The 24,210-nt window shown below is 39.7% G+C and overlaps 1 protein-coding gene across 1 annotated transcript in view; it reads right to left on the reverse strand.

Annotated features, from left to right (window-relative positions):
• LOC128641799 (lipopolysaccharide-induced tumor necrosis factor-alpha factor homolog) overlaps nt 1-21,906 on the reverse strand; it is a 165,240-nt gene extending 143,334 nt beyond the window's left edge. Inside the window, exon 1 of the mRNA XM_053694336.1 lies at nt 21,777-21,906. The gene's annotated coding sequence lies outside the window, so the exon portion shown is untranslated. The remainder of the gene's footprint in view (nt 1-21,776) is intronic.
• Nucleotides 21,907-24,210: the final 2,304 nt, after the last annotated feature.

Genomic DNA, 24,210 nt, shown 5'->3' on the forward strand with positions numbered 1-24,210 from the left:
ATGTCAGACACTACAGAGCCCACTAGCAGTGTTGGACACTACACACATACACTACACAGCCCACTAGCAGTGTCAGACACTACACACATACACTACACAGCCCACTAGCAGTGTCAGAAACTACACACATACAATACACAGCCCACTAGCAGTGTCAGACACTACACACATACACTACACAGCCCACTAGCAGTGTCAGAAACTACACACATACACTAGACAGCCCACTAGCAGTGTCAGACACTACACACATACACTACACAGCCCACTACCAGTGTCAGACACTACACGCACACAATACACAGCCCACTAGCAGTGTCAGAAACTACACACATACATTAGACAGCCCACTAGCAGTGTCAGACACTACACACATACACTACACAGCCCACTACCAGTGTCAGACACTACACACACACAATACACAGCCCACTAGCAGTGTCAGAAACTACACACATACATTTGACAGCCCACTAGCAGTGTCAGACACTACACACATACACTACACAGCCCACTAGCAGTGTCAGACACTACACACACACACTACACAGCCCACTAGCCATGTCAGACACTACACACATACACTAGACAGCCCACTAGCCATGTCAGACACTACACACATACACTACACAGCCCACTACCAGTGTCAGACACTACACACATACACTAGACAGCCCAATAGCAGTGTCAGACACTACATACATACACTAGACAGCCCACTAGCAGTGTCAGACACTACACACATACACTACACAGCCCACTAGCAGTGTGAGACACTACACACACACTACAAAGCCCACTAGCCGTGTCAGACACTACACACATACACTACACAGCCCACTAGCCATGTCAGACACTAAACACATACACTAGACAGCCCACTAGCCATGTCAAACACTACACAGATACACTACACAGCCCACTAGCCATGTCAGACACTACACACATACACTAGACAGCCCACTAGCCATGTCAGACACTACACACATACACTACACAGCCCACTACCAGTGTCAGACATTACATACACTACGCAGCCCACTACCAGTGTCAGACACTATACACACACACTACACAGCCCACTAGCAGTGTCAGAAACTACACACATACAATAGACAGTCAACTAGCTGTGTCATACACTACACACATACACTAGACAGTCAACTAGCAGTGTCAGAAACTACACACATACACTAGACAGCCCACTAGCAGTGTCAGACACTACACACATACACTAGACAGCCCACTAGCAGTGTCAGACACTACACACATACACTAGACAGCCAACTAGCAGTGTCAGACACTACACACATACACTAGACAGCCCACTAGCAGTGTCAGAAACTACACACATACACTACACAGCCCACTAGCAGTGTCAGACACTACACACATACACTAGACAGCCCACTAGCAGTGTCAGACACTACACACATACACTAGACAGCCAACTAGCAGTGTCAGACACTACACACATACACTAGACAGCCCACTAGCAGTGTCAGACACTACACACATACACTACACAGCCCACTAGCAGTGTCAGACACTACACACACACACACTACACAGCCCACTAGCCGTGTCAGACACTACACACATACACTACACAGCCCACTAGCCATGTCAGACACTACACACATACACTAGACAGCCCACTAGCCGTGTCAGACACTACACACACACATACTACACAGCCTACTAGCCGTGTCAGACACTACACACACACACTACACAGCCCACTAGCAGTGTCAGACACTACATACACTTCACAGCCCACTAGCAGTGTAAGACACTACACAGCCCACTAGCTGTGTCAGACACCTCACACACACTACACAGCTCACCAGCCGTGTCAGACACTACACACACACACACTACACAGCCCACTAGCTGTGTCAGACACTACACACATACACTACACAGCCCACTAGCAGAGTTAGACATTACACACAAACACCACACAGCCCCCTAGCAGTATAAGACACTACACCCAAACACTACACAGCTCACTAGCTGTATAAGACACTAAACACATACACTATACAACCCACTAGCAGAGTTAGACATTACACAAACACTACGCAGCCCACAAGAAGTATAAGACACTACACACACACACACTACACAGATATAACGTGTATAATACAGAGTACTTCATATGTACGGTACATCAGGTACAGTGTAATAAGTACATATATAAAGATAGATATAATGTGTATAATACAGAGTACTACATATGTGTACGGTACATCAGTTACACTGTAATAAGTACATATATAAAGATAGATATAACGTGTATAATACAGAGTACTTCATACGGTACATCAATAACACTGTAATAAGTACATATATGAGACACTACACACACACACTACACAGCCCACTAGCCGTGTCAGACACTACACACATACACTACACAGCCCACTAGCCATGTCAGGCACTAAACACATACACTAGACAGCCCACTAGCCGTGTCAAACACTACACACATACACTACACAGCCCACTAGCCATGTCAGACACTACACACATACACTAGACAGCCCACTAGCCATGTCAGACACTACACACATACACTACACAGCCCACTACCAGTGTCAGACACTACACACACACACTACACAGCACACTAGCCGTGTCAGACACTACATACACTACGCAGCCCACTATCAGTGTCAGACACTATACACACACACTACACAGCCCACTAGCAGTGTCAGAAACTACACACATACAATAGACAGCCAACTAGCTGTGTCATACACTACACACATACACTAGACAGTCCACTAGCAGTGTCAGAAACTACACACATGTCATACACTAGACAGCCCACTAGCAGTGTCAGACACTACACACATACACTAGACAGCCCACTAGCAGTGTCAGAAACTACACACATACACTACACAGCCCACTAGCAGTGTCAGGCACTACACACACACACTACACAGCCCACTAGCCGTGTCAGACACTACACACACACACTAGACAGCCCACTAGCAGTATCAGAAACTACACACATACACTTGACAGCCAACTAGCAGTGTCAGACACTACACACATACACTAGAAAGCCCACTAGCAGTGTCAGACACTACACACATACACTACACAGCCCACTAGCAGTGTCAGACACTACACACACACACACTACACATCCCACTAGCCGTGTCAGACACTACACACATACACTACACAGCCCACTAGCCATGTCAGACACTACACACATACACTAGACAGCCCACTAGCCGCTAAGTTATTTACAGAGAAAGCACTGCTTGCCTATTGTATCTAGATTTCACCCAGCAAGGAAGACTTTGAATAAGCAGGCTCAAAAGTTTGGTGTGATGTCCATACTTCATTTAAGGCACAGTAAAAAAGGAGACCATGTTTGCTATTAATAGTGCAGGACCAGCCTGCACTGAGAAACCTTACTAGTATTTTGATACGCTTATATTAGGCTTTGAGGTTGTCTTCTGCTCCCTCTAGTTATCCCTTAGCGTTTATTAAGAAGGCAGGCACAGTAAATAATAATAACAGTCTCATGAACTTTCAAAAAAACAATAAATAGGTATGCATCCCTCCGCCTTGGCACGGCCCTGTACCCATCGGCAGGAGAACACCTAAAGATGTATATACTAGGTAACCATGTCAAAGGGTATAACACAGTGATCCCTATTTAGCATAGTAAAGTCAGAGACAATATCAAGGAGGGATGCAGTAAGGGCTCATGACTATCTGGCAATAGGTGACCTGGGTGCCTCTTCATGCTAGTCAGAGAGGGTGCATCAGCACAGGATAAGGGCGGTTATAATGCAGCTCTACATTTGCCAAACAAACAGTTAGTTATGCACTTAAGGAGCCAGTACAGTGTGGGCATTCAATTGACCATACGCAGAATAAAATATCAAAAACAGGTTTGTACAGAATTAGAGCTCACAACACAAACAAAGAGAATTAAAACATGTGGATGCTAACTAAGAGCTTGAATATGCAGTAAGAATAGGAACAATGTGAACAGCATTGGGAGCACAAGGCGGGAAAACAAGCTAGCTGAACCATGAAAGCAGGGTGGCGTTACGTAGGCCAAGTGTACCAGAATTTAAAGCATCATGTCATTACTATCACAGAGGTAAGGGTAAATCTTATAAGAGATCACAAAACACATTGGCTCACTATCGTCTGTGAAACTGGGTAGGGGACAGTGAAGTGGAGTAATGTTACAGCAAGGTAGACTCTTCACCCCACCCCAGTCCGCAAGCTAGAGCATTCACTCCGGGCTAACTGTTCCAGCTGATCCAAGTATGCTGTGAGGAGAGCCGATCCGCGAGTGAGGCTAGGTAACAGATCCACTCCGACTTTAGATAGATACGGAAAGCCTCCCCAGCTCTCCCTGTGCTGGAGCAACCAATCTCTACTGCCGTTAGATTTAGATAGCGGGAGTAAGTTCCATAAGTGATCAGCTGTTTGGAAAATAAAAGGTCCAAGATCCAGATCCTCTCCTCTATTAGACGCTGACATGCCTGCTTTAGCTCCAGCTCACATTGCTGTGTGTTCTGCAAGCCGATGCTCAGGCCCCTGAGATGCTGAGCCTTCATCCGCTCTCACAGCGAGATCCGGAGTGTGCAATTAGCCTTGTAGCTCTGGTGTAGCTCCGCTAGCTCCCACGTCGACCACTGTGCGTAAGCATTCTTCTGGCCAAGCCACATTATCAGCTACAGGTCCAAGTGACTTGTGTAAGGTGGCTGTGAATGCATGCTGATAGAATTCCAGGAGTTTGCTAATTTCAAAAAGAATCCAGTGAGAGCTCTCCATCATTAGCTATATCGTTGGCCCACGAGGTCCTAGATATGGCTGCTGTCAAGTATCCTTTTTTAAAGCAATATACTAGTGAGAGCTAGCTGAACACATCAGGTGAGCCAACGCCAAGAGCCATATATTGACAGCCAACAATCAGCAGCTATCTCCCAGTAGCAGGGAACATTTTTTTCTTGAGAAAGTCTGAGTGCAGTCAGGGGAAACGAGTAGAAGCCATTCGATCCAGCACAACCCATGTGACCATACTACCAAGAAGGAAGGAGGACGCTATAAGAGAACTAGAGGGATTACACCCATACGACTGATAACGTTTCCAACCAGTTAGTAACAGGAGGTTAGTTACATAAGGTTATGCTTGTTTAATTATTTTAATTGTGAGTGCATTATTGTACTTGTGTGAGTGCAATAGTTTACTTAAGTGAGTGCCTTATTGTACTTGTGTGAGTGCCTTATTGTACTTGTGTGAGTGCCTTATTGTACTTGTGTGAGTGCATTAGTTTAGTTGTGCGAGTGCCTTATTGTACTTGTGTAAGTGCATTATTGTACTTGTGTAAGTGCATTATTGTACTTGTGTGAGTGCATTAGTTTAGTTGTGTGAGTGCCTTATTGTACTTGTGTAAGTGCATTAGTGTACTTGTGTGAGTGCATTAGTTTACTTGTGTGTGAGTGCATTAGTTTACTTGTGTGAGTGCATTAGTGTACCTGTGTGAGTGCATTAGTGTACTTGTGTGAGTGCATTAGTGTACTTGTGTGAGTGCATTAGTGTACTTGTGTGAGTGCATTAGTGTACTTGTGTGAGTGCATTAGTGTACCTGTGTGAGTGCATTATTGTACTTGTGTGAGTGCATTATTGTACTTGTGTGAGTGCATTAGTGTACCTGTGTGAGTGCATTAGTGTACTTGTGTGAGTGCATTAGTGTACTTGTGTGAGTGCATTAGTGTACTTGTGTGAGTGCATTAGTTTACTTGTGTGAGTGCATTAGTGTACTTGTGTGAGTGCATTAGTGTACTTGTGTGAGTGCATTAGTGTACTTGTGTGAGTGCATTAGTGTACTTGTGTGAGTGCATTAGTGTACTTGTGTGAGTGCATTATTGTACTTGTGTGAGTGCATTAGTGTACTTGTGTGAGTGCATTAGTGTACTTGTGTGAGTGCATTAGTGTACTTGTGTGAGTGCATTAGTGTACTTGTGTGAGTGCATTATTGTACTTGTGTGAGTGCATTAGTGTACTTGTGTGAGTGCATTAGTGTACTTGTGTGAGTGCATTAGTGTACTTGTGTGAGTGCATTAGTGTACTTGTGTGAGTGCATTATTGTACTTGTGTGAGTGCCTTATTGTACTTGTGTCAGTGCATTAGTGTACTTGTGTGAGTGCATTAGTGTACTTGTGTGAGTGCATTAGTGTACTTGTGTGAGTGCATTAGTGTACTTGTGTGAGTGCATTATTGTACTTGTGTGAGTGCCTTATTGTACTTGTGTGAGTGCATTAGTGTACTTGTGTGAGTGCATTATTGTACTTGTGTGAGTGCATTATTGTACCTGTGTGAGTGCATTATTGTACTTGTGTGAGTGCATTATTGTACTTGTGTGTGAGTGCATTAGTGTACTTGTGTGAGTGCATTAGTGTACTTGTGTGAGTGCATTAGTGTACCTGTGTGAGTGCATTAGTGTACCTGTGTGAGTGCATTAGTGTACCTGTGTGAGTTCATTAGTGTACTTGTGTGTGAGTGCATTAGTGTACCTGTGTGAGTGCATTAGTGTACCTGTGTGAGTGCATTAGTGTACTTGTGTGAGTGCATTAGTGTACCTGTGTGAGTGCATTAGTGTACCTGTGTGAGTGCATTAGTGTACTTGTGTGTGAGTGCATTAGTGTACCTGTGTGAGTGCATTAGTGTACTTGTGTGTGAGTGCATTAGTTTACTTGTGTGAGTGCATTAGTGTACCTGTGTGAGTGCATTAGTGTACTTGTGTGAGTGCATTAGTGTACTTGTGTGAGTGCATTAGTGTACCTGTGTGAGTGCATTAGTGTACTTGTGTGAGTGCATTAGTGTACCTGTGTGAGTGCATTAGTGTACTTGTGTGAGTGCATTAGTGTACCTGTGTGAGTGCATTAGTGTACTTGTGTGAGTGCATTAGTGTACCTGTGTGAGTGCATTAGTGTACTTGTGTGAGTGCATTAGTGTACCTGTGTGAGTGCATTAGTGTACTTGTGTGAGTGCATTAGTGTACCTGTGTGAGTGCATTAGTGTACTTGTGTGAGTGCATTAGTGTACTTGTATGAGTGCATTAGTGTACCTGTGTGAGTGCATTAGTGTACTTGTGTGAGTGCATTAGTGTACCTGTGTGAGTGCATTAGTGTACCTGTGTGAGTGCATTAGTGTACTTGTGTGAGTGCATTAGTGTACTTGTGTGAGTGCATTAGTGTACTTGTGTGAGTGCATTAGTGTACCTGTGTGAGTGCATTAGTGTACTTGTGTGAGTGCATTAGTGTACTTGTGTGAGTGCATTAGTGTACTTGTGTGAGTGCATTAGTGTACTTATGTGAGCGCATTAGTGTACTTGTGTGAGTGCATTAGTGTACTTGTGTGAGTGCATTAGTGTACTTGTGTGAGTGCATTAGTGTACTTGTGTGAGTGCATTAGTGTACTTGTGTGAGTGCATTAGTGTACTTGTGTGAGTGCATTAGTGTACTTGTGTGAGTGCATTAGTGTACTTGTGTGAGTGCATTAGTGTACTTGTGTGAGTGCATTAGTGTACCTGTGTGAGTGCATTAGTGTACTTGTGTGAGTGCATTAGTGTACTTGTGTGAGTGCATTAGTGTACTTGTGTGAGTGCATTAGTGTACTTGTGTGAGTGCATTAGTGTACCTGTGTGAGTGCATTATTGTACTTGTGTGAGTGCATTAGTGTACCTGTGTGAGTGCATTAGTGTACTTGTGTGAGTGCATTAGTGTACCTGTGTGAGTGCATTAGTGTACCTGTGTGAGTGCATTAGTGTACCTGTGTGAGTGCATTAGTGTACTTGTGTCAGTGCATTAGTGTACTTGTGTGAGTGCATTAGTGTACCTGTGTGAGTGCCTTATTGTACTTGTGTGAGTGCATTAGTGGCAGAACAACACAAGTGAATCTGCCTTATACCAAGCAGCACTTTGATTGAGGAGTATTATTATTCCCTTTAAATTGATATCAGATTGGAGACTACTTTGGAAGTTTTAACCTTGGAAGCCTCCTATACAACTGGTGGTATTTACTGTATGATGCCGAGGACTTTTATCAGATTGTATTACTTCTTTAAAGCGACACTAAACCCATTTTTTTTCATTAATGATTCAGATAGAGCAGATATTTTAAGCAACTTTCTAATTTACTCCTATTATCAATTTTTCTTCATTCTCTTGCTATCTTTTTTTAAGAATCAGTAATGTAAAGCTTAGGAGCCGGCCCATTTTAGGCTCAGCACCCTGGATAGCGCTAGTTTATTGGTGGCTACAATAAGCAAGCGCAACCCAGGGTGTGATTTGAGCTATATTTGTACTTTTTTTTTTACATGATCTTTATTATAAACTTATGCAAAAAAATAATAATATTGAGGGCAAAAAGTTTGTGAAGAGAGAAACAAAAGAACAGGATTCACTTTTAAATTAAAATATTGTCTGCAATTGTGCAGTGAAAACAATGATACATTTTTTTTAGGGGTCGTCGAACAGGAATGCATGGGAACAGAGTTCCTGCACTATTTTTGCAGGTGGAGCAGAGAACAGAAAAGCTTCATTAAACACTGTTGCTTCTGCTGGTGCGAGGAGCTGGAGCACAGGCTGGTTAGAGGGATAGTGAGATCCTTTAGTAATGAGCATTAATGAGCAGTAACACTTCCTACAATACACTAAATGGAAGACTGTCAGTGGCCCTGCACTGTATGGAAGACATGGCGCATTGGGGTTATTTAGCTCCCCTCAGCAGAAATAGGACTATTGCATATTAAAGGGACACTGAACCCAAATTTTTTCTTTCGTGATTCAGATAGAGCATGCAATTTTGAGCAACTTTCTAATTTACTCCTGTTATCACATTTTCTTCCTTCTCTTGGTATCTTTATTTGAAATGCAAGAATGTAAGCTTAGATGCTGGCCCATTTTTGGTTAATAACCTGGGTTATTCTTGCTGACTGGTGGATAAATTCATCCACCAATACAAAAAGTGCTGTCCAGAGTTCTAAAACAAAAAAGAAGCTTAGATGCCTTCTTTTTCAAATAAAGATAGCAAGTGAACGAAGAAAAATTGATAATAGTAGTAAATTAGAAAGTTGCTTAAAATTGCATGCTCTCGATCAGTTCCGGAGGAGGAGCCCAGGTGTATGGTCAGGTGAGACACCTGCTCAGCACTACCTCCACTGCAAGCAGTTGGCGGAATTTTCGCGCCTAAGCCCTTACACTTTGGGAGGCTTGCTCAGCAAATCTATCGCTGCTGGATCTGACATAGTGCTATTATACCGCACAAGAACTGTAAGCTGCCATACTTATTGCACCTGGTTATTAGCCCTATCCGTGCATCTCATACTGCTATAGAAGGAAGATGAAGAAGAAAACTACGCTGTAATGTATTTGTGAAAGTGCTTCCTTATAACTGAATTGAAGCAGAGGACGGACCCTGATTAAAGCTAGGAGGTCTCCTGGTCTGGAGCCTCCACCTGGGTTACCCCTGGCTTGCCGGTCGAACCCGGCGCGGTGACCCGCCTCCTCCATACTGACTTTAGTAAACTGTTCTAAGACAGTTATCTGGCCCTACCTGCAAGTTCCGCTGGGTTGTTGTAGGGGTGAGAACGCCGGACGAGTCGGCCCCCAGTGGATTCATCGCGCTTCCTGTCTCTGTGGTGGAAGGTCGCCTCATGGTTGCTCCCGGTCCGCTGTCTCCTCCCACCGGTGCTGCGTGAGGGACACGGACCGTCATCTGTTCCCGGTTTGTTCTCTCAGGTCACAGCCTGCCTCTTCTGCTGCCCGTTGATTCCAGCACTGGTCTGTCTGAGTGATGTTTGACTTTTCCGGCAGCTGTGGTTAGGTGCACCCCCTTCCCACCGGTGCTGCGAGAGGGGGGATGTGCTGAAGAGGAGCACCTTGTTCAAGACGTCTGGAAACTGGCAGGGGGTAACGTACTGACTGAAAATTTTGTGCCCCTCTTTTCCCTTCCTCTTTTTTGACATAATTATATCTCCAAAGGAGAAAGAGCAGGAGTTACTTTGAGAAGACTAGGAAAGTAAAAACGGACACCTTGCATCTGGGTATATACAAGCAAGGCCTGATAAGGCTTAAGTTCAATGACATTATTTTACCTGGCAGCTGGTTATGACACTGAACTCACCTATACTATTGTTATTTATTTATTTTTCTTTTTTTTTCTCTTTTTCTGTCTTTGCCTGGTTTAGACCTAAAAATACCCAAAACTGTTCAATCTTAAGTGTGCTTAGTAATTTAAGCTAATAACTTATACAATTGGGATTTGTATATATTAAGTTAATGATTTAAATTGTGGAAATTGGGCTTAATTTTGTTTATTAATTAATCCTAGGGAGGTGCTTTCTTTTGTTTCTCCCCCTATTGATATTCAGACTTTGAATTTTGGTCTAGATTCTCATACCGCCCCTAAGCAAACAACTGTTAAGTTAGTACATTTATTTCCTAAGTTTTCATGCAGAGGTAAGGAATCCTGAATTAAGATAATTAACTGGGGTAGCTGACAACTAAGCAAGAAATTATAAGTTCTAATTCTAGAATTTTGTAAATTCTATACAGTGGATAATTGGTTTAGAAATTCCTATCTCTGACTGTGTTCCCTTTTTATTGAGGGGATAACTCTAGTCCCCTGGTTACTTGATTATGACTGTTTAGCAACTTTTTGTCTTATAGGTAGCAAACTAGTGCGCCAGAAATTGTAAAATCATTTGTATCTAAGCACTGTAATACCTCTGTGGCTTATATGTATTTTTTCTTATATATGTGTTGAGAAGAGACCCCAAAGCCTGAGAGGCAGACCTAAGGGCTTGGACTAAGGAAGGGAAACCTCCATTATTTCTAGGATACTTTGCACCCAGAAACCTAGGAGATTCCTTATAAGCTGGTTCTGGTTTAATTTAAATGTTTTTTCTTCTTTTTTTTTGCCTGTATAGTCCCAATACATATATAGTCTGTTGAAGTCAGTAATCTATAGAAAGTAAAAATATCTAACAGCTACAATTTTTGTTCTTAAAAAAAAAATTTTTTTTTTTTTTTCTGATACAAAATTAACTTCATATTAAGTATTTACTTAGTGAATTAGAGTTAGAGGTAAATCAGAGGGTATAATATTTCTGGATATACTCTTGATCTTAGGCTAAGGATTTCTAAAAAAAAAAAAAAAAAAAAAAAAAAAAGCCCTAATCACTTTCTCATATTTTCACTCACTCCCCTTCCCTCACTGTTCCTTACTATACGTTATCACTTTAAGGGGGTTAACCCCTTCGAATTAGTTAATACCCCAGATTTTGCACATCACATTCACAGATTGATGGACAAATTTATTAATACACAGGTTAAAACGTCCCCCCTAAATATGTCAGCAAGGCAAAGGGATAAAAAATCTAAGGCCTCAACAGAAGTCACGGCCGACATTCACTCTACCATCACTACCTTCCCTCACACAAACACATCACTTGATTTACAAACACTTGTTTCAAATATATCAGAAGCCTTAACACCTAAATTTGATGCCCTCAAAAACGAAATAAAACAGGATATAGTGTCACTAACAACCGAAATTCGCCAATTCTCTAGTAGATTGAGCGAGGCGGAACAAAGAATCTCTGATTTAGAGGATATGATGGGCAATCATACTGATAAAATAGACTCCTTGAACTCTAAACTTATCAAAACCCAGTCTAAATTGGAAGACCTAGAAAACCGTGCAAGACGCAATAATTTTAGGGTGATAGGGGTCCCTGAGGAAAAACAATATGAAGATCTTACTAAATTCTTAACTAAAACATTACCACAATTACTCCAAATTCCACTAACTCACCCACAGATAGTCCTCGAAAGAGCACACAGGTTAGGCTGGCAACCTCCAGACAAAGAAAAACCTAAACCAAGACCAATTATAGCAAAAACACTTAACTATCAAGATAAAGTTTTACTATTACAATCTTATAAAAAAAAACAACCTATCCTCTTAGGGGAAACTAAAATAATGCTTTTTCAGGATTTTTCAGCTGAAACATCAGCCAAGAGGAGGGAGCTGGCCCCAGTCTGCACTAGATTAATAAATCAGGGATATCGAGCCACCATCATTTACCCAGCCAGACTGAAAATCATAATAGAGAACCAGACACATTTCTTTGATTCAGCCAGGGAGGCAGAAAAATTTATAAGTCAATCCTCTGCTCCAGATCAAGGGCTAAGACTTCAGGCAATGACTAACACCTAAGCATAGTTAGCTAAACCTGAGCTATAGCCTCTCTCTTTCTCTCTTTTATGGCAGCTCACCATAAGGATGGTAAACGAGGCCCTCGGTGGTCCTCGGTTGTGTTTCTGTGTTTTTGTTGTTTTGTCGTTTGGTTTTTTTTTTTTTTTTTTTTTTCTCTCTCTCTTCTTCTTTTTTCCCTTACGATAAATTAGATGGCCAACACGATAAATAGATTTAGACTGACCTCCTGGAATATTGGGGGTATTACCTCCCCAATCAAACGAAAAACAATAATAGCACATTTAAGAAGAATTCATACTGATATTGCCTTTATACAGGAAACCCATTTAAAGACAGAAGAAATATTAAAACTCAAATGCTCATGGGTTAAAGAAGTTTTATTTTCACCTAGCAAACAGAGAAAGGGAGGAGTAGCAATTCTTTTGGGGAAAAAGCTAAATTATCAAATTTTTCATACAAAAAATGACTCTGAGGGAAGATTTATCATGGTAAAAATTAAGATTGATAAAGTAATATACACATTATGCAACATCTATGCCCCTAATGTTATTAATTGGTCTTTTTGGGAAACATTGCAGGCAGACATTATGATCTATAAAGAGGGTTACCTGATAGTTGGAGGGGACTTTAATATGGCACCCCAATATCCCTTAGATAGATTAAGACAACATCCATTGGCCCCCAGAACTAAAAGAGATAATATTGAATCCAAATTGTTTAACAGACTTTTTCAAAACCTTGGGGTTAGGGATATCTGGAGGTCACAAAATCCGGACTTAAGGGATTACACATGCCTATCCAAGGTGCATAAATCACTTTCAAGGATAGATCTTCTTCTCTTGGACGAAGAATTATGTAAAACGAGAGTAATGGCAGGAATTCTTCCTATATGTATCTCTGACCACGCCCCTATTTTCTTGGAGTTCCAAGCTAGTGACCCCACTACTACAAGTAATCGATTTCATTTCCCATCTTACCTAGCCATGGATCTCAAATTTAAGAATTGGGTAAAACTTAAGTTAGAAGAATATATCTCTTTTAATCAGGATTATATCAATCGTCCCACCATTTTCTGGGAGACAGCAAAAGCAGTGATCAGAGGTGAGATTCTGGCATATTGTATTAGGAGGACAAAGAAATTGAAATTTAGGGAGAAAGAAATCTTAAAAGCAGTATCTAATACATACAATTGCTATCTTCTACAAAAAACATCCAGCACCTGGGAACGATATACCCAGGCGCTGAAAGATAGAGATACTTTTCTTCTCTATAAGACTTCTCAGAAGGAGCTGAGATTTCAAGCTAAACTTTACAGATATGGTAGTAAGTCGGGTAAACTTTTAGCAAGATTAGTTAAAAAAGATAAAGAGGTTTTCCTAATTGACTCCCTATTTGAAGATGGTAAACTGATAACAAAAATGGACGATATATCACAGATATTTTCATCCTATTATAAAGATTTATATTCTTTAAAAAACTCAAATATACCTGCTCGCAAAGATTTCTGGAGTAAGATTGTATCCTCATCACTATTACCTGACCAGATTGAAAATCTGAATCTCCCGATCACTGAAATGGAAGTATCAAGAGCAATTCATGACTTATCTTTGAATAAAGCTCCAGGCCCGGATGCCCTCCCCAATGAATTTTACAAAATTGCAAAGTTAACAATCTTGCCATATCTAACCTCATTATATAACAACATATATACAAAGGGTAACCCCCCTTCTCCTAATTTTGCAGCTTCCTGCACTACGCTGATCCTTAAGCAAGGTAAGGACCCAAAGAGGAAGGAGTCATATAGACCCATAGCCTTGCTTAATTCAGATTACAAGATTCTTACCACCATTTTGGCCTCGAGACTCCAAACAATTCTTCCTGGTGTTATTCATAAGGACCAAGCGGGCTTTATGTCCAAGCGTAATTCTTCAGCTAAGATAAGAGAATTGCTTCTTACTATTGATTTTTTCAGTACTAGGGAGAGTTTGGGGGCTGGAGGGCAGGGGGTCACTCCTGATCTAGCTGTTATAGCAATAGATGCCGAGAAGGCTTTTGATTCAATACACCATGATCATTTAATTCACTCCTTGCAACATTTCGGTTTTTATGGTAATTTCCTTAACTTTGTTAGCAATCTATATAATGTAGCGTCTACAAAAATGTTAATTAATGGCTCGACTTCTTCAGATATTTGGCTTAAAAGAGGTACTCGTCAGGGGTGCCCTCTCTCCCCACTCCTCTTTAATGTTTCCATTGAACCCTTGGCCATATGCATTAGGCAACAGTTGGAGGGGATTAAGATTGGCACGAAAGAGCTGAAAATTGCTCTGTATGCCGATGATGTTCTTATTTATATGTCTAACAGTGCCAACAATATTCCTAAACTTATATCCATCATTGAACAATTTGGTTCCTTCTCCGGGTACAGAGTGAATACCACAAAATCGGAACTTATGTGGATCAAACCCCCCAAGGAACCTATGCTAAACATACCCTTCAAAATAGTCTCCAGAGCTTTTAAATATCTAGGGTTAATGATTTCACCTAATCCGGAAAAATGGTATAACCTTAACATTACCCCAGTTCTTAATAGAGTTATGAAGACTCTTAAAAATTGGCAGAATCTCCCCCTCTCGTTGTCAGGCCGCATAGCCTTATATAAAATGATTTGTCTTCCCAAAATTTTATATGTAATACAAAACATTTCATTGATTATAAGGGGAAGAGATTTGACAATATTTAACACTTCTCTGAGAAAATTCCTGTGGCAAAATAAAAAACCCAGAATTTCCTTACTTAAACTTTCTCTCCCCAGAGAACTAGCGGGCCTGGCTCTACCAGACTTAAAACTTTATAACTATGCTTTTTTACTACGCCTAATTATGGACTGGGTACATGAGAGAGACTACGTTACTAACAATAATCTAGAAAGGAACATAACACATCCATATCTCCCTTTAGCAACTATTCACTGTAATGCTGCTCAATTATCAAAGGAGGTGAAAAAGATGAGAACAATCTATAACCCCCTTCAAGCCTGGTGGAAAGTGTGTAAACTCTTAGGTGTTGAACATAGGATCTCTAAGTTCATGCCACTATCAGGTAACCCTCAATTTCAAGCGGGAGTTCAATTTTCACCTTTCCAGAGATGGCATAAGGTAGGTCTAAGAAAGCTCTCTCAGTTACTAGATTTTGAAAGGACATGCATAAAAACCTTTGGCGCATTGAGAGCGGAATATAAACTCCCTCAAAAAGATTTCTTTGCGTATTTACAAGCAAGGCATTTTGCATCTAATATAATAAGCACTTACGGTTGGAATTGGTCCCAGGGGCCAATAGAGAAATGGCTTATCTTAGCTAAAATTGGTACTATGTCAATCTCAACCAGTTATACAGATTTGAGCTCTACAAAAGGAGCCTCTAATCTGGAAAAAATCTCCACTAACTGGGCTCCTGCTTTAAGGCAAAGTTTTATAGAGACTAGTTGTATCCAATTCTCAATTGCGGAAACTAAACGAGTCACTCTTTCTTCCACATGGAGAGAATCTCACATTAAATTATTATTAATGACTTTCTTTACTCCAGAAAAGGGAGCGCGGTATGGTAATTTTAAATTTAGTTCTTGCCCTAAATGTTCCCTTCCTTCTGCTAATCTTATACATATGTTTTGGGATTGCCCAAAGCTGCAACAATTTTGGTCTAAACTACAATACTGGCTTAATACTATTCTGGGAACCTCCTCTCTGAGATTAGAGGTATCTCACATTATATTTTTATGGAAGGACTTAGAAGCTCAGATAGGCAATTCCAAAATTGTTAATATGGCCATATTAGCAGCCAGATACTTAATTCTCAGAAAATGGCGGGGAGGGACTGTCCCCAGTATTCCGGAGGTCAAAAACTGTCTAAAAAAACAATGTACTCTTGAGCAAATGGATACTAATTTAAATGAGGAACGAGAGGTCATTTCATTCTTTAAGAAGTGGGCATTTTTTATTAAATCTTTTCCTTCAAGTGAAATTGACCTCCTGATTCATCCATTTAGAAACTCAGAAATGGTGTTGTTGGGTTTATGGTAATTCATTCACTCTCTCTCCTTGTTTATTTTTTCCCTTTATTTCTTTTTTTTTTTTTTTTTTTTTTTTTCTCTTAGTTCGATTACTTGTTTGTTTGTACGTCGGTTGTTTGTTGCTGTTGGGTTCACCCCAGTTAAGGATGAGGATTGCCGATTAAGTTATTGTCAGTTCTTAACTGGACGTATTTTAAGTTATAGGGGGAAAGTTAAACCTCTCCAACAGGTGATCATTTAATTGAGTGGAATAAACACTGAAATTTAGCATTAGGTAGGTTAGCCTAACACAAGGTACACTTCTTTCTTTTTTGGTTCTTGTTTGTTTTTTCTTTTTTTTTTTTTTCTATGTTTTTTTTTTTTTTTTTTTTCTTTTTTTTTATTATTTTTAGTTATATGTTTTTGTGTATTTATGAGTGTTCATTTGTTTCTTTATTTTACTTAATTAGGAAAAGCCCAACTAGGTGTACAAATATTTCTTATAAAGGGATCAGTAATTTGGTATGTGATATGTGAAATTTTCCATTTAAAATTGTTTTGTTTTGTAATATATTATGTTTTATCTGGCCCTGCGAGGCACAAAGAGATTGAATTAATTTGATTGTACACTCTGTTGGTTATAAATAAACATTTAAAAAAAAAAAATTGCATGCTCTATCTGAATCATGAAAGAAAAAAATTGGGTTCAGTGTCCCTTTAAGTGGGCAAGACTCTGTAACTGAGGAGGAGTCTTGAGTTTCTGTCAGACACTGTGGTCTCAGTCGGAAAGAAGTGGGAAGGAAGGAGGGTGTGAGAAACTGAGGCTAAGCTGGTTATGCACCATGTGAGCTATAAAAAAAGTATTGAAACCCTGGATCTTGACATTAAATAACAGGCATTCATGTGTGTCTAATTTAGTGATTTTAAAGTTGTTTTAAAAAAGTTAATTATTTTACAAAAAATTCTCATCAAGCAGGGAAGTCATGTCCTTCCAGCTTCCTTCTTTCTCTCTGATTGGAATTGCTTTTAGCTCTTCCAGAGATGTGATGTGGTTTTGGCTGGGAAATACATGTTTACACACCAAGGAAAATAGTCCTTGCAATTAAAGATGTTTGTGAAACATCTTGTAGTAAGATAAGCCCAATTAGTTTATTTTATACACCAATAGTAAGTGCAGTTTGTTTATCTATGTTGGTGTCTGTATATCTATCAATTTATGATCAGCAGGCTAGATTCTCTTCAGAATGCTGACCTGTGCAAGTTATTGTATTTTCTGTAGATTCAACCTTACCAGTTTCATCCCAAAGTAAAAGGTGGCCTGTTTTGCTTTCAATGTTACTGTGCCCTCATGCCTCTTGCTTCCACTGCCAGTGTTACTTGCTTCACATTTACTTGGTGTTATTGGCAAACGAAAATGACACTCAGACATTTTGTGACCTTAATTTTACTTTAAATCACATAATTGTTTCTTACTGCAGAGTGAGTGCACCCATAAACTGTATCAGGATCATGATATCAGATGTTTACACTACAGAGCCAGGGAGTAGCATCTCCTAACATTTTACTAAGGCCCTTAGCTTTTTGGATTTTTCAACATCATCTATATACAAATTCCCCTCCAAGTGTTCTACAAAGTGTGTGTCTGGCTTTTCAGTATCAGTTGAACCCTAAATTACAAATACAAATGTCACCCTGTAAAATTGTAACCATGGGTGCTCATTCAGCCCTTCATTGGTTTTAATTTGCTTTCACTAACCAGAGTGTATAGATTATATACATATACATGCAGTGTGTGGTCTATGAAACAATATTAATTGTGAAGCGGTGGAACTCTTGGTGAGTTCCCACGCTTTTTGTAGGACTTGACCCCTGATTTTATTAGAAACATTTTTTGCAAATGTATAGGGAAAAAATGTTTCTAATTATAATTGAAATGAAACCAATCCACACTTAAACTTTTGCTGGCATGTCCCTTCAATGTATTTTTTCTTTACAATTGCGTGAGTTTTTGCTGCAAAAATGTATGTTAAATTTAGCTTGTTTATGATAACAAATCCTTTTCCAGTAATGTTCTGGGTGACAAATGCCCCGAAGCAACAATGTACTGAATTCCTGCTGGTTGTTTTTTTTTTACTATTTCCTTTTTCCAGTGAATGAAAAAGCAGAATGTATTGTATGTAAACTGGTACAAAGCAGACACTGGGGGTCCTACAGTAGAAATCTCTCTATCCCCTTTGTCTTTATCACTCTTTCCCCCAATCTGTCCCTGCCCCCTCTGTTTATAAGGGGGTTTAATTCCTGATATGCACATTATAAGTGACTGAATAATCTGTCTTTTTATTGATTTATTCATATTGCAATGTCCTGTTTACTATATCTACACACAAACAACTTATTTTGTTATTTTCTCTTTATTTCATTTATTATATGTGACGACACAGTGTTTTTTTATTGGGGGGGGGGGGCATTAATATACAATTGTATTGAACTGTTTGCTCAAGAAGGAACTGTTGCAAAAATATTTTGGTGTAAACCTCTATTTAAATAATGTAAATCAATGTCAATAAGATACATTCAGGTCCCTCTCAAAATTGACGTATATAATATATATAATGACATAACATGCTATGGATGTTAATATATAAATAAATAAAATACAACAAATATATCTATCTATTAAGTATCTGTCTGTCTGTCTCTCTGTCTGACACTCTGTCTATCTATCTATCTATCTATCTATCTATCTATCTATCTATCTATCATCTATCTATCATCTATCTATCAAGATATGTCTCTGTCTGTCTGACACTCTATCTATCTATCTATCTATCTATCTATCTATCTATCTATCATCTATCTATCAAGATATGTCTCTGTCTGTCTGACTCTATCTATTTATCTATCTATCTATCTATCTATCTATCTATCTATCATCTCTGTCTATCTATCATCTTTGCCTGTCTGTCTGACACTCTGTCTGTCTGTCTTTCTATCTGTCTATCATCTATGTCTATCTATCATCTTAGTCTGTCTGTCTACCTATATGTTATAAATAAATATCTATACTATAATTGCGTTTGTAATGTCTGTCGTTGTCAGCAGTTGCGCACGCATCCTCAATGGAATGTTGGCAGCGCGAGTAGCAGCCTTTGGTGGGTTCTTTCAACATCCTGTCATTTTCGGTAACCACCGGGATGCAGCGAAGGCAAACGGAGCATTAAAAAAAAAAACTCCGCCCGCACAAAGTATATAAAAAAAAAAACAACGAACCTCCCACATGAAGTATTAACACATACAACGCAAACCCACACATCGCAAAATAATAAAGTAATTAAACCCTTAATCCCTTAACCGTCAACCACCCACATCGCAATAAACCTAATTACCCTATTAACCCCTAAACCGCAAAACATCCACATTGCAATAAACATAATTACCCTATTAACCCCTAAACCGCAAAACATCCACATTGCAATAAACATAATTACCCTATTAACCCCTAAACCGCAAAACATCCACATTGCAATAAACATAATTAACCTATTAACCCCTAAACCACAAAACCCCCACATCGCAATAAACCTATTTACCCTATTAACCCCTAAACCGCAAAACATCCACATTGCAATAAACATAATTAACCTATTAACCCCTAAACCACAAAACCCCCACATCGCAATAAACCTATTTACCCTATTAACCCCTAAACCACAAAACCCCCACATTGCAATAAACCTATTTACCCTATTAACCCCTAAACCGCAAAACATCCACATTGCAATAAACATAATTAACCTATTAACCCCTAAACCACAAAACCCCCACATCGCAATAAACCTATTTACCCTATTAACCCCTAAACCACAAACCCCTCAAATCGCAATAAACCTAATTAACTTATTAACCCCTTAAACCGCAAACATCCACAATGCAAATAACTAATTACTAACCTAACACCCCCTAACCTACTAAGCCCCCTAAATTAACACAAATTACCTAAACTAAAAAATACTAAAGTTACAAAAAATAAAAAAAGCTAAGATTACAAAAATAAAAGGCTAACATTACAGAAAATAAAAAAACTAATTACCAAAGTTTAAAAAATTAAACCTAATCCCTATGAAAATAAAAAAGTCCCCCCCCCAAAAAAAAACACCCCCTAATCTAAGAATAAACTGCCAGTAGCCCTTAAAAGGGCTTTTTGCAGGGCATTGCCCAAAGATAAACAGCTCTTTTACATTCAAAATAAACAAAGTCCCCCCCTAACAGTAAAACCCCCCACCCACCAAACACCCCAAAATAAAAAACCTAACACTAAAAAACCTAAACTACCAATTTCTCTGAAAAGGGCATTTGTTGGGAATTTGTTGGACATTGCGCTTAAAAGGGCATTTAGCTCTTTTACAAAATGTCCACCCTAATCTAAATAAAAAAAATTAAAAGTCCGGCTGAGAAGGTCCTGTCCCATGTGGTGAAGTCATCTTCCAAGTGGCGACCTCTTCTTTCTTCTTCCAGGAACAATCCGGCGCAGAGCAGAACTCCGATGACCGCGGAGCTGAAAACCGGCGACCCTGGAACTGAAGACCGGAGACCCTGGAACTGAAGACCGGCCACCGTGGAGGCATGGAGCGTGGAGGATCCTCTTCGTACAATCGCCACCGTACACTGGATAGTGAATTCAAGGCATTAAAGATGGCATCCCTTGAATTCCTATTGGCTGATTCTTCAAATTCAAATCATTCAAATCAAATTCTATCGGCTATTGAAATCAGCCAATAGAATTTTAGTAGCTCTCAATGCCCTGCAAAAAGCCCTTTTAAGGGCTACTGACAGTTTATTCTTAGAGTAGGGGGCTTTTTTATTTTCATAGGGATTAGGTATAATTTTTTTTAAATTTGATAATTTTATTTTTTATTCTCTGTAATATTAGATTTTTTTTATTTTCTGTAATTTTAGATTAATTTAAATTTAGGTTTAATTTTTAAATTTTGGGGGGTTAGACTTTTTTTAGATTAGGGATGGGCAGCAAAATAGCTGAATGCCCTTTTAAGGGCAATGCCCATACAAATGCCCTTTTTAGAGCAATGGATACTTTAGGTTTTTTTAGTGTTATGTTCATTTATTTTGGGGGTTTGGTGGGTTTTACTGTTAGGGGGGGACTTAGAATTTTTTATAACTGCAAAAGAGCTGTTTAACTTACGGCAATGCCCTGCAAAAAAACCTTTTAAGGGCTATTGGTAGTTTAGCAGTAGATTAGAGGGTGTTTTTATTTTGGGGGGGGGGGGGGCTTTTAATTTTCATAGGGATTAGGTATAGTTTTTTAATTTTTGATAATTTGTTTATTTTTTTTCCGTAGTTCAATTTTTTTTTATTTTTTTTATTAACAACACATAGACTGCGCTCTGGGCACACTTACCAACTAGTATTTAAATAAATGGAAAATTGTTCTCTTACCTGCCTGTGAGTTAAGAAACCGCAGATGTGAGAGGTTTGCAGCGAGAGCCGTATCGGAAGCTGTGTCTTGGCTATTATATCTGCTTAACTGCTAATACTTGCTGCCTACAAAACAATTCTATTATCTATATACTCATTTTGGAGGCTGTGCGTGTATTAGTAAAGTTTGGTTGGATGTTCAGAATGAGGAAACGAAAAAGTAGAGACAAAGCATTCCATTACATTGTTACATAGTAATGTAGGAAAAACAAAATACCTGCACATCAAGTTTAGCCTTTCTTACTTTCCTGTAAATACTGCTTCTTCAAACTAACCCAAATTGAAGCTTTTTCCCAGTTGTGCCTCAGAAGGAAAACAAAAATTCTTAGACCCTGAAGTGGCAATCGGATGTTTCTTATATACTGTACTGTTCTTGCTTTTTATTATGAATTGCTAAGCAGAGACTGACCTCTGTGCTATGTCACATTTCAACTTAGACTTCCCCAAAATTTCTGTGTATGGGGTTTAATATTGGATTTTATAGTAAATTCTACCAAGTACTTTGTTAAAAAGAGGATAAGTTCACTCGCATGGATATCGGTTGAGAACCGACCATCCCTACTACGTAAATACCCCTTATTGGGAGATGTGTTTCGGGAATGGGATGCCCTGGTTAAACTAAATAATCTCATCTCCACTGCCCAATCACCAGTGACACCGGTTTTTGAAAACCCAGACAATGCTCTAGTAAACAAAACTCAGTACCCGAAACAACCATACACCCTGGCGGATGCAGCAATCTCAAATGCTTTCCATGAGGGGAAGATTCGGACTCAAGAAAGCCTGAAACAGTGGGATCACTGGCTATTCTCCTCGTGGTTCAGGACTGCGCAGCTCCACCATTACATAAACGGCCACAGAGACACCACATCCCTCACAAGAGGGAAAACTCTCTTTGAATCCATGTGCACTATGGCACAGCCGCCTGGTCACCTGATATCCCGGCTATACAAGCTACTTCTAGTGAGCAGCAAGGAGACATTGCCTTCCTATGTGGATGCCTGGCGGGCAGATTTTGACTCCGACATCACCACAGAGGATTGGCTAGCGATATTCAACAAAGCCTAAAAAACTTCAGTCTCTATGAGGCTGCAGGAAATGCATTTTAAGTTCCAAAGCCGGTGGTACTTTACCCCACAGAGGCTCTGCAGAATCTACCCGCATGCGTGCGGGGACTGTTGGAGAGGCTGCGGAGAAGAAGGGACAATTATGCACATATGGTGGACTTGCCCACGACTTAGTGTCTTCTGGGAAGGGGTGTTTCAGGAATGTAGTCGGCTGCTTGACATCATCCTACCACCAAACCCGAGATACCTACTGTATCACGACCTCCCTAAGATTGTGGTGGAGGCCAAACACAGACTTTTCCTACTGATGCTAAATTGTGCCAAGGGCCTGGTCCCAAAACATTGGAAATCTGTACATGCTCCGAGCCTTAGTGAATGGAAGAATGGAGTTCGTGATCTGCTTGGTTTGGAACGGTACCATTACCTCAAAACTGGGAAACTGGAGACACATGAACATATGGTTCTGATATGGGAGGGCAGGGGAATCTACTAGCCCTCCTAGATGAAGTCTGATCTGGTCAAAACGTAGCTGTTCCTCCTGGGGGCGCGCCTACCCGGTTTACCCTAAAGGAGATCTGAAAGTTCCCATAATATAAAAACACTGGAGGTTGGATGTAAGTCGCCTATAATTTGAGATCCGCCCCCCGCCCCTCCCCCCCTTTTTTTTTTCCCCCTCCTTCCCTCCCCCCCACCCCTTCTTCCTCTCAACCCATAACTCCTCTATTTCTCCCTTTTCTCTGTCTTCTCTTTCTGGGGTATGAAGTAATACACGAATATTCGCAAACATTTACAAGCGGAAATGTAAACGCACTGTATAACGCTATGAGCCTACATATATACAATGAGTTAAAAAAGTAAGAAAGAGACACTCTCAAACTACTGTTATTTTTTATTACAATATGTTATAACCTGAAAGTATTATTTTGCATGCAGTGTCTGTATTTCTTATGAATGTTTCTTCTTTGGATTTATGTACTATACTCATTCAATAAAGCTTTTTAAAAAAAAAAAAAAAAAAAAAAAAAAAAGAGGATAAGTTGTATATACTATATGGAGGTTATACAACTGTATTGAATGTAGAACCTTATTAAGTAATATAACCACATATTTGCTTTTTTATTGAAATACCTGTAAAAACAAAGTGAATACAATTGGTGGCTGATGAAACAAACTTTTGGGTTGAGAAATGCGTTGCATGCTTTTTATGCTTTTATTAAAGTTAAATCTCTTTTTAATTTACCATTTGCTGCCATACCTTATTCATATCATCATTTGGGATCTTGTGATGCCTACTATTTGGGAACCTTCCACCTGAGCCTTGGATTCCT

Source organism: Bombina bombina, chromosome 11 (assembly GCF_027579735.1).
Source record: "Bombina bombina isolate aBomBom1 chromosome 11, aBomBom1.pri, whole genome shotgun sequence".
Taxonomy (NCBI): domain Eukaryota; kingdom Metazoa; phylum Chordata; class Amphibia; order Anura; family Bombinatoridae; genus Bombina; species Bombina bombina.